General features: G+C 40.7%; 1 protein-coding gene across 2 annotated transcripts in view; it reads right to left on the reverse strand.

The window, feature by feature from the left end:
* Window positions 1-2,326, reverse strand: part of LOC123758399 (mucin-22) — a 49,730-nt gene extending 47,404 nt beyond the window's left edge. Inside the window, exon 1 of one of the 2 annotated variants that reach the window (XM_045742761.2) lies at window positions 2,137-2,326. The gene's annotated coding sequence lies outside the window, so the exon portion shown is untranslated. The remainder of the gene's footprint in view (window positions 1-2,136) is intronic. The other variant, XM_045742770.2, reaches the window with a different exon arrangement.
* Window positions 2,327-11,019: the final 8,693 nt, after the last annotated feature.

The raw sequence follows: 11,019 nt of genomic DNA on the forward strand, positions 1-11,019 counted from the left end.
CAATTTGAACATCTTTACCATTGTGATCATTGCTGTCTTATATGTGCTGCCAATCTGCTGTATGGTGTTTATAAATCCTGTTTATCTGTATCTTTTGCTACCCAGTCTCCCAATCTTTATGTACCCAATCTGAACATCTTTACCATTGTGATCATTGCTGTCTTATATGTGCTGTCAATCTGCTGTATGGTGTCTATTAATCTTGTTTAAATTACTAATCAAGCTGTCAAGGTAATCAATCAGAGCTTTAATATAACAATGTGCTTTAATATACTTACTAAGCTCTCTCATCTCATTTTTCTCTTGCAATGTATCTATAACATTTATCAATTCTGATAGAAATTACCTACTTAAAATTATCTGCTAGATTAAGGACCTGCCCGAAACGCTGCGCGTACTAGTGGCTTTACAAGAGTGTAAATACTGTACTATCCAATGTATTCTCACAAACCCAATGTACCTTCTTGTATATAAATAAATAAATAAATAAATTATAATATTACTAGAAAACCCAGACTAGATGCAGGTCATTTTGTACAGGAGATATGGGCAAAAATACTTAAATCTAACCTCACCTAACCAATAATGCAAAGCATAGTGTAGCCTAACCTAGTGGGGAAAGAAAACAAATTTAAAAGTTATAAAAAATTAAAATAAGAAAGTGTTAACAAAAATGACCAGTGTACAACGGGCTCATCTAAAATACGAACACACCCAACTCGGGGTCATAGCATTACCTCTGCTCTTACCCACTCCACCCCTCCCCATCCTACAGCAGAATCATGACTTTTCAGCGTCCCTAAACATTCACAGTGTTGTTATGGGTCACGGGTCACACTAAATTCAAAATGCTATACAATGTATTTTTTGTCAATATAAACCTTTTTTTCTTTTCTGCCCAATTTTGAGGGTCCCGGTAGTATAGTTGGGCTCGACTTACAATCAAGAATTCCGGGTTCGAATGCGAGGCTGGTCAGAAATGGTTGGGCAAGTTTCCAAATCACCTCATGCCCCTGTCCACCTAGTAATACCTAGGTACTCAGGAGTTAGTTAGCTTGTTGTGGGGTTGCATCCTGGGGAGGAGGAGTGGGAGGGTTATCGGGGGGAAAGCGCCAAGCGCCAACCTCAATATAAGCCTAACATATACTGCATGTATATTACTGCATGCCTGTTTTCCAACAATGAATTATTATTATGAATTACTTCATCTATATAAATGCAATGCATTGCATAGCTTTATCCAAGATAATGACAGGTTCTCCAATATAGGAAGCACCTAACCAAAATTCTATTGTAGGCACATCATGCCAAGTTTAATAAGTAACTTCTGTAACTGAATTCCAGTTCAGCAACAATTATTATTAGAATATTATGAAACATTTGTTTTATATTAACTTGAAGTTTAACTCATCTATAATATATAAACTTAAAGTAACAACAAAGAATTAGCATTAACCATACAACTGGAGTTGCAAATTAGTTTTCTATCTAAAATTGACTGCATCATAATTTTTTTTTTCTTAAGAACCATACAAATACAATTTGATAATGGCTCAATAGGTGGAAATTCTTACTGCACTGCAGGCTAGGTTAGCTTAACTTACTGAAAGTTTTCATGGCTCTGTGCTTCTGTCATTTGAAAAACCTGTCACAAGTTTACTTCCAGCTTGAGTGAAATCTATCAAGGTCAACGGTTTACCAGGGCCTCCAGGGAGGTGGTGGCCCTGACAGTCTCCCTGGTCTTGTCTCCTCAAGTATCTCCCTCGCTACCAACTTGGCCCTCATACTCAGGCCAAAGAAACAAGAGGAAAAAATGTGTTTTTTTTCAGCGATCACTTTCATATTCAAATCTCTGTATGGCAAGTCATTTTTCCTGTGACACACGACGTCGTATCTGCCCATGTTCTCGGCACAAGACACGGAATACCACTGACACTGGCCACAGACACGGTCACTACCGTGACCACGAGTGCACCTACTCGTGCACTCCCGTCAATACGCATTTTTGCAACGAACATGGCTGAGTGCACCTGGCACTCGGAGAGAAGAGTTCTCAATGGGACAAAAACACAGGGGTGACTGGACATGTCAGGGCGTAGCTGGCGGAGGACAGGCACTGTGGGTGGACTGGCTCACCTGTGGCATGTCTGGGTCACATACTGAGGGGCGTCTGGGGGCGGGTGGGCGAGGTGGGCGGCCGTAAGAAGGGCAGAGCCGTCAACAAGTGTCGCACTCCACCCCCGCCATGTTTGTTGCTCACTAACGGCAGGGGGAACAGCTTTACAATCTTCCCTCCTCCTCCTCCCCCTCCTACTCCTCCATCTCTAATCCTCCTGCCCCTCTCTCTTATTACCCCCCCCCCCCCCCCCCGCCCCTCGCCCCTGTTCCTTCCCTATCTCCTTCGACCCTTCTCCTCCCATTCCCCCCTTCTCAACTCTCCTCCCCCTCCTCTTATTAATTTGTTTTTGCTCAATCTTCTTCTCCACCTACTAGGTTTTCCTCTTATTCCTCCTTACTATTTACTCCTAACATATATTTCACCTCCATGGTCTATCTCAGGCTTCTGCTGGGAACATTATAGACAATTACCGTTTGTTTCCCACACATCTATATGGGTCAGCCAATAAAGTCAGCAAACTCCTAGATGTTACTGCTGCTCGACTAGAAGTATCTTTGGGGGTTTGTATTACCTGCTGATAATTCAAGTAATTACCTGCTGATGATGTAGACCTCGCCAAATGTAAACTTTGTCAGCTAAATTATTCGCACACCCTCCGTCACTATATGTGAGTGCGAAAAGATTCATGAATTTAGAAACAGCTCTATAACAAATGTTCAGCAAATGTGTAAATATTTAGTTCAAAGTGAACTACTACCAGAAATTTCAGACAAATATCCCCCAGTTTGCTAACTGTGGGTAGTAAATGTGGGTGCCTGCATGTAACCTTTCCACCGCCGCCCACTGGATGTGGGGGTGATGCAGTGTATGATAAGTCAAATTATGACACTAACTCAGCATATCAAAGTTGCTTAACTTCGACACTATTCTTGTGGTCGTTCTTGAACACATCGTTGATATTCACCTGAATTTAAACAAGCTTTTCAAGATTGTAACTTGCTTAGCTAAATTAATTTATTTTGGGTTCAGGTCCTGAACTCATTATGTGCCTGTGTACCCTTTTCACCTATCGCTCACATGATGAGTTTGGAGTCCACTACCGCCCACAGTATGGGGGTATGGGGTCCACTACCGCCCACAGTATAGGGGTATGGGGTCCACTACCGCCCACAGTATGGGGTGCACTACCGCCCACAGTATGGGGTGCACTACCGCCCACAGTATGGGGTGCACTACCGCCCACAGTATGGGGTGCACTACCGCCCACAGGATGGATATTGGATCCACAACCACCCACGGGATGGGTATGGCGTCCACTATCGTTCACAGGTTAGGAAAGGATCCATTATTACCCACGGGATGGGTATGGGGTCCACTACCGCCCACAGGATGGGTATGGGGCCCACTACCGCCCACAGGATAGGTATGAGGTGTATAATCAATCAACTGAACTAACTATTCCCTCTTATTTATTTATTTAATCGTTTGTTGTTTGTACGAGTTCGTCTGCGATCACAGAATATAACATTAATTTAAGTACTTATTCTGGTAAATTCTTATATATATACATATATAGCTATTCATTGTGTCACATATATAATTCTATTCGCATTAATACAAATTTACTTTTGAATTGTCAATACAGAAATGCAATGCAAATTAAAGGTCTCAGATTGTAGCATGACCTTTCAAATTTGATTAAAAGCGCGCATTTCACTTAAGAGAGACTATGAAACATCTATTAACATCATGTAACAAATTTCACTCACATTTCCTCATCCGCAGTCAATTTTGCGTTTTGCGTTATGGTAAAATATATGTGTGTGTTCTGTTGCGAAAACTAGAGATTCTATAATAAGTTAGTCTATACATCTTTCTTCATTATCATTTAAAATTTGATTATCACTTGCTAAATTTCTTAAAGAATTCATATATATGTTAGCTGTTATTGAAATATTTAACACTATATCTGAACAAATCTACAAGGGCCGTGATGAGGGTTCGAACCTACGCACGGGATATTCCCAGCTGCGCCTTAACTAACTGTGCCTCGACATGGTAAAATAATTGCTACCTTTTCAAACCATCACGGCCCTTGTGGAATTGTTCATTTGATATATACGCCATTATGATTTCTGTGTGGAGTGTAACACTATATCTGTTCACTTTAATTCATATATTGTTAACAATGCACAAGCTACAGGGCTCCATCAAGGAACATATAATCTCTTCTCACAACGAGACCATCACCTGAGAAATCTTAACAAGCAACACAGAAATCATCGATAGATACAACGATAGCAGCAGACTCGACATCAGCGAGGCCCTACACATAAAAAAGTCAACACCAGCAATCAACAGCCAATCAACAGCCAATCATTGCATAACTATATTCTACCCACTTCAAGACCCCGAGCCAACATAGAAGCAGCAATTGAAAATATGGGCAAATAGGCCTTCTGTAGTTACTTTCATTCTTATGTTTTCATATCTAATTTATACCCATTGATTCCTGTTCTGTCACCTCACTCAAAAACATTTGTATCATATCACCTCACCCAAAAAGAATATAAGCATGATATATGATATGTGTAAACCTGTCTTTGAATATGTAAGAAGCCCTTGCGAAACGATTTAAGGCATCAGACCATAAAAAAATTAAAAATTAACTTTGGAGAGCTAATATTTCAATTACCACCGACAGTGAAGAAAAACGTAAGAAATATTGAGAATATTCATGTTGGAATTTTTTTTTTTTAAGAAATGAGGTACATCTGCATTAGTGCAGGTACCCTAGACTATATGAAGTGGAGTACAGTGTGTCAAAAAAGCTAGAATCATTAATCTTACCCTTTCGGTCATATTCAACAACATATGTTTACAAGAAAGACTGCTACCAAACTGTACTGATATATATATATATATATATATATATATATATATATATATATATATATATATATATATATATATATATATATATACATATATATATATATATATATATATATATATATATATATATATATATATATATATATATATATATGTCGTACCTAGTAGCCAGAACTCACTTTTCAGCCAACTATTCAAGGCCCGATTTGCCTAATAAGCCAAGTTTTCCTGAATAAATATATTTACTATAATTTTTTTCTTATGAAATGATAAAGCAACCCTTTTCTCTATGTATGAGGTCAATTTTTTTTTTATTGGAGTTAAAATTAACGTAGATATATGACCGAACCTAACCAACCCTACCTAACCTAACCTAACCTATATTTATAGGTAAGGTTAGGTTAGGTAGCCAAAAAAAGCTAGGTTAGGTTAGGTTAGGTAGGTTAGGTAGACGAAAAAACATTAATTCATGAAAACTTGGCTTATTAGGCAAATCGGGCCTTGAATAGTAGGCTGAGAAGTGCGTTCTGGCTATTAGGTACGACATATATATATATATATATATATATATATATATATATATATATATATATATATATATATATATATATATATATATATATATATATATATATATACATATATATATATATACATATATATTAGTATATTTTGGTAGCAGTCTTTCCTGTAGACATATATTATTAAATATGACCGAAAAAGTAAGATTAATAATTCTAATACGAATTTTCTCGATCTTTCTTATGTTTCTTTTCACTGTTGATGGTAATTGAAAAATCAATTCTCCAAAATTCATTTTTATTTCTATTCTGACGCGACACTTGAGCGCGTTTCATAAAACTTATTACATTTTCAAAGACTTTAGTTTACACACACACACACAACTATAACTGAATAGAGCTTAAACATCTTCGATTTTTTATACCTGCATTTGGGTGAGGTGATATGTTACAACAGTTTTGGATGAGGTGAAAACAAACTTTCAACACAAGCCAGAACACGAAACAATGGGTATTGAAGGTAAGAATGGAAGTAATTGCAGAGGGCCTATTGGCCCATATTTCTTGATGCTTCTATATTGGAGCGGAGTCTTGAAGTGGGTAGAATATAGTTGTGCATTAATTGGCTGTTGATTGCTGGTGTTGACTTCTTGATGTGTAGTGCCTCGCAGATGTCAAGCCGCCTGCTATCGCTGTATCTATCGATGATTTCTGTGTTGTTTGCTAAGATTTCTCTGGTGATGGTTTGGTTGTGGGAAGAGATTATATGTTCCTTAATGGAGCCCTGTTGCTTATGCATCGTTAAACGCCTGGAAAGAGATGTTGTTGTCTTGCCTATATACTGAGTTTTTTGAGGCTTACAGTCCCCAAGAGGGCATTTGAAGGCATAGACGACGTTGGTTTCCTTCAAGGCGTTATGCTTGGTGTCTGGAGAGTTTCTCATGAGTAGGCTGGCCGTTTTCTTGGTTTTATAGTAAATCGTCAGTTGTATCTTCTGATTTTTGTCTGTAGGGATAACGTTTCTATTAACAATATCTTTCAGGACCCTTTCCTCCGTTTTATGAGCTGTGGAAAAGAAGTTCCTGTAAAATAGTCTAATAGGGGTATAGGTGTTGTGTTAGTTGTCTCTTCAGAGGTTGCATGACGTTTCACTTTCCTTCTTATGATGTCTTCAACGAAACCATTGGAGAAGCCATTGTTGACTAGGACCGGCCTTACCCTACAGAGTTCTTCGTCGACTTGCTTCCATTCTGAGCTGTGGCTGAGAGCACGGTCGACATAAGCGTTAACAACACTCCTCTTGTACCTCTCTGGGCAGTCACTGTTGGCATTTAGGCACATTCCTATGTTTGTTTCCTTAGTGTAGACTGCAGTGTGGAAACCTCCGCTCCTTTTCATGATTGTTACATCTAGAAAGGGCAGCTTCCCATCCTTCTCCATCTCGTAAGTGAAACGCAACACAGAATTCTGCTCAAATGCCTTCTTCAGCTCCTGCAGATGTCTGACATCAGGTACCTGTGTAAAAATGTTGTCAACATACCAGCAGTATATGGCCGGTTTCAAGTTCATGTCGACTAAGACTTTTTGTTCGATGGTACCCATGTAGAAGTTCGCAAACAGGACACCTAGGGGAGAACCCATGGCGACCCCATCTACTTGCTTATACATGTGCCCATCCGGGCTCAAGAAGGGTGCCTCTTTAGTACAAGCTTTGAGTAGTTTCCTTAGAATGTTTTCTGGTATGTCAAGAGGAGTACAGGCCGGATCACGATACACTCTGTCCGCTATCATCCCGTTTGTTTCATCCACAGGTACGTTGTTAAACAGTGATTCTACGTCCAACGAGGCTCTTATCCCTGTGGCCCGTGTTCCCCGCAGTAAGTCAACAAATTCCTTTGGAGACTTCAGGATGAAGGCGCAAGGGACATAAGGAGTCAGCAAGCCGTTGAGTCGTTTCGCCAGTCTGTACGTGGGTGTGGGTATCTGGCTGATGATTGGCCGAAGTGGGTTTCCAGGCTAATGTGTCTTGACATTTCCATACCTTACCTTGAGGTTACCTTGAGGTGCTTCCGGGGCTTAGCGTCCCCGCGGCCCGGTCGTCGACCAGGCCTCCTGGGTCCGGACTGATCAACCAGGCTGTTGGACGCGGCTGCTCGCAGCCTGGTTGATCAGGTATCCTTTGGGGTATCCTTTGGAGGTGCTTATCCAGTTCTCTCTTGAACACTGTGAGGGGTCGGCCAGTTATGTCCCTTATGTGTAGTGGAAGCGTGTTGAACAGTCTCGGGCCTCTGATGTTGATAGAGTTTTCCCTCAGAGTACCTGTTGCACCTCTGCTTTTCAACGGGGGTATTCTGCACATCCTGCCATGTCTTCTGGTCTCATGCGATGTTATTTCTGTGTGCAGATTTGGGACCAGCCCCTCTAATATTTTCCACGTGTAAATTATTATGTACCTCTCCCGCCTGCGCTCAAGGGAGTACAGTTTTAGGATCTTTAGTCGGTCCCAATAATTTAGATGTTTTACTGAGTGGATTCTAGCAGTAAAGGATCTCTGCACGCTCTCCAGGTCAGCAGTTTCTCCAGCTTTGAAAGGGGCTGTCATTGTGCAGCAGTACTCCACTCTAGAGAGCACAAGCGTTTTAAAAAGTATCATCATCGGTATAGCATCTCTAGTGTGAAAAGTTCTTGTTATCCAACCTGTCATTTTTCTTGCAGTTGTGACGGCTACTTTATTGTGTTCTTTAAAGGTAAGGTCTTCCGACATGAGTACACCCAGATCCTTTACATTGCCTTTTCGTTCTATGTTATGATTTGCCTGAGTTTTGTACGTGGTTTCCGTTTTTATATTTTCATTTTTTCCATAGCGCATGAGCTGGAACTTATCTTCGTTAAACACCATATTATTTTCTGTAGCCCATAGAAAGACCTGATCTACATCTGACTGGAGGTTTGCCGTGTCCTCTATGTTGCCTACTCTCATGAAGATCCTAGTGTCATCTGCAAAGGATGATACAGTGCTATAGGTTGTGTTTTTGTCTATGTCCGATATGAGGATGAGAAAAAGTACTGGAGCAAGCACAGTACCCTGGGGGACTGAGCTCTTCACGGTTGATGGGCTGGATTTTATTTTGTTGACTATTACACATTGGGTTCTGTTGGTCAGGAAATTGTAGATCCATCTGCCTATTTTCCAGTAATTACTTTTGAACGCATTTTATGTGCAATAACACCATGGTCACATTTATCAAAAGCTTTTGCGAAATCTGTGTAAATTACATCAGCGTTTTGTTTGTCTTCCATAGCATCTAATGCCATATCATAGTGGTCCAGCAACTGCGACAGGCAAGAGCGCCCTGTTCTGAAACCATGTTGTCCGGGGTTATGGAGATGCTGTGATTCCATGTATTTTGTGATCTTACTTCTTAGCACTCTCTCAAAATTTTTTATGATGTACGATGTTAGTGCTATCGGTCTGTAATTTTTTGCCTCTGCCTTATTTCCTCCTTTATGAAGTGGTGCTATCTCTGCTGTTTTTAGTATATCAGGAATAACGCCAGTATCTAGGCTTTGTCTCCACAGAATGTGGAGGGCCTGCGATAGTGGTTTTTTACAGTTCTTTATGAATATGGAGTTCCATGAATCCGGGCCTGGTGCAGAGTGCATTGGCATACTGTTTATGGCTTCTTCAAAATCCAGTGGGGATAGGGTGACGTCTGATATATGATTTGATGTTGGTATCATATCCATGAAAAATTCATTTGGGTTATCAATCTTTAGTGTGTTTAATGGCTCGCTGAAAACAGAGTCGTACTGCTTCCTCAGTAGCTCGCTCATTTCTTTGTTGTCATCGGTGAAAGTTCCATCTCCCTTTCGCAGGGGCCCGATACTAGATGTGGTTTTTTATCTTGATTTTGCATAGGAGAAAAAATATTTCGGATTTCTCTCTATTTCACTGATGGCCTTTTGCTCTCTTTGCCTCTCCTGGGTTTTGTATGATTCTTATAGCTTCCGTTCAATTGTTTCTATTTCTCTACCTAACCTTCTTCGCCGTTCTTGAGATAGGGTGCGACTCTCAAGTTGTTCCGCGATTCGTTTTCTTCGCCTATATAGGGAACGACGTTCCCGTTCCAATCTGCATCTCTTCCTCTTTTTTCTTAGGGGTATGCGGTTTGAACATATTTCTAGTGCTACTGAGCTTATTTTTTCCAGGCACTGGTTCAGGTTTGCATTTTCTAGCTGTTCTTCCCAGTTTATTTCTGTGAAGTCCTGGTTTATTTGCTCCCAGTTTATCTGTTTATTATTGAAGTTGAATTTGCTGAAATCTCCTCCACCGGGAATCTGGACTGGTTTTGAAGGTATACTCCTCATGGTTGTCATAACTTCAATTAAGTTGTGATCTGAGTAACAGGTATTTGTAATCATTATGTTCCTGATCAATTCATCATTATTAGTGAAAATGAGGTCCAGCGTGTTCTCCTTCCTAGTTGGTTCTACTATTTGCTGGTTTAAGGCAAACCTGTCGCACATCCGTAGCAGGTCATTTGCATGTGCCTGTTCATTTAGGCTACTTCCTGGTATTCTTTCTGATATTACGCGTATCCAGGTTTATATTCCCCAATAATCTTTGGCAGGTGGAGTCCGGATTTCTTGGCGTTCACAGTTTCGATCAATTTGTTGACCTTTGCTTTCAATTCGCCTGTAGTGTCCTTCGTTACCCTTTGGAATTTAGTTTGGTCAGAGAGTATGAGGTTAATTTTCGCCAGATATTCGTCTTTTTTAAGAATGACGTACATTGGCGACTTGTCACCTCTCCTGACAACTATCTCCTTGTTCTCACGAAGGCTCTTAGCTGCCGCTTTGAGCTCGGGGGACAGTATGGTGCTTCTGTAGTTGCCTCGATTCTTTCCTCCTTCCGCAATAAGTTCTGCTTGTAAGGTGTCTTTGGTGGTGACCTTCTTTTGTGCCTCGAGGTCGAATATATCGTCCAACAGAATCTCCAACTCCACTTTCCGGGCCATCTCACTTGGTCTGGACATAACGTGACAGTTTATACCCAGATTTAGGAGAGTGACTTGGTCCTCAGTGAGGTTGATTCCTGCAAGGTTCAGGAAGCCGTCTCTTGGTCGTGGAATTGCCATAGGTCCTCCATATAACGTTGTTGGACGACATATTCGACCTCGAGGCACAAAAGAAGGTCACCACCAAAAACACCTTACAAGCAGAACTTATTGCGGAGGTGATATCAAGAGTTGATATTACACCAAACCTGTCTCCTGAAGCCCACATAAAGAGAATAACGTCTGCGGCATATGCGAGGCTGGCTAACATCAGAACGACGTTCAGGAACCTGTGTAAGGAATCATTCAGAATCTTGTACACCACATATGTAAGACCAATCCTGGAGTATGCGGCCCCAACATGGAGCCCGTACCTTGTCAAGCACAAGACGAAGCTGGAAAAAGTCCAAAGGTATGCTACTAGACT

The sequence above is a fragment of the Procambarus clarkii genome, chromosome 22, assembly GCF_040958095.1.
Source record: "Procambarus clarkii isolate CNS0578487 chromosome 22, FALCON_Pclarkii_2.0, whole genome shotgun sequence".
Taxonomy (NCBI): domain Eukaryota; kingdom Metazoa; phylum Arthropoda; class Malacostraca; order Decapoda; family Cambaridae; genus Procambarus; species Procambarus clarkii.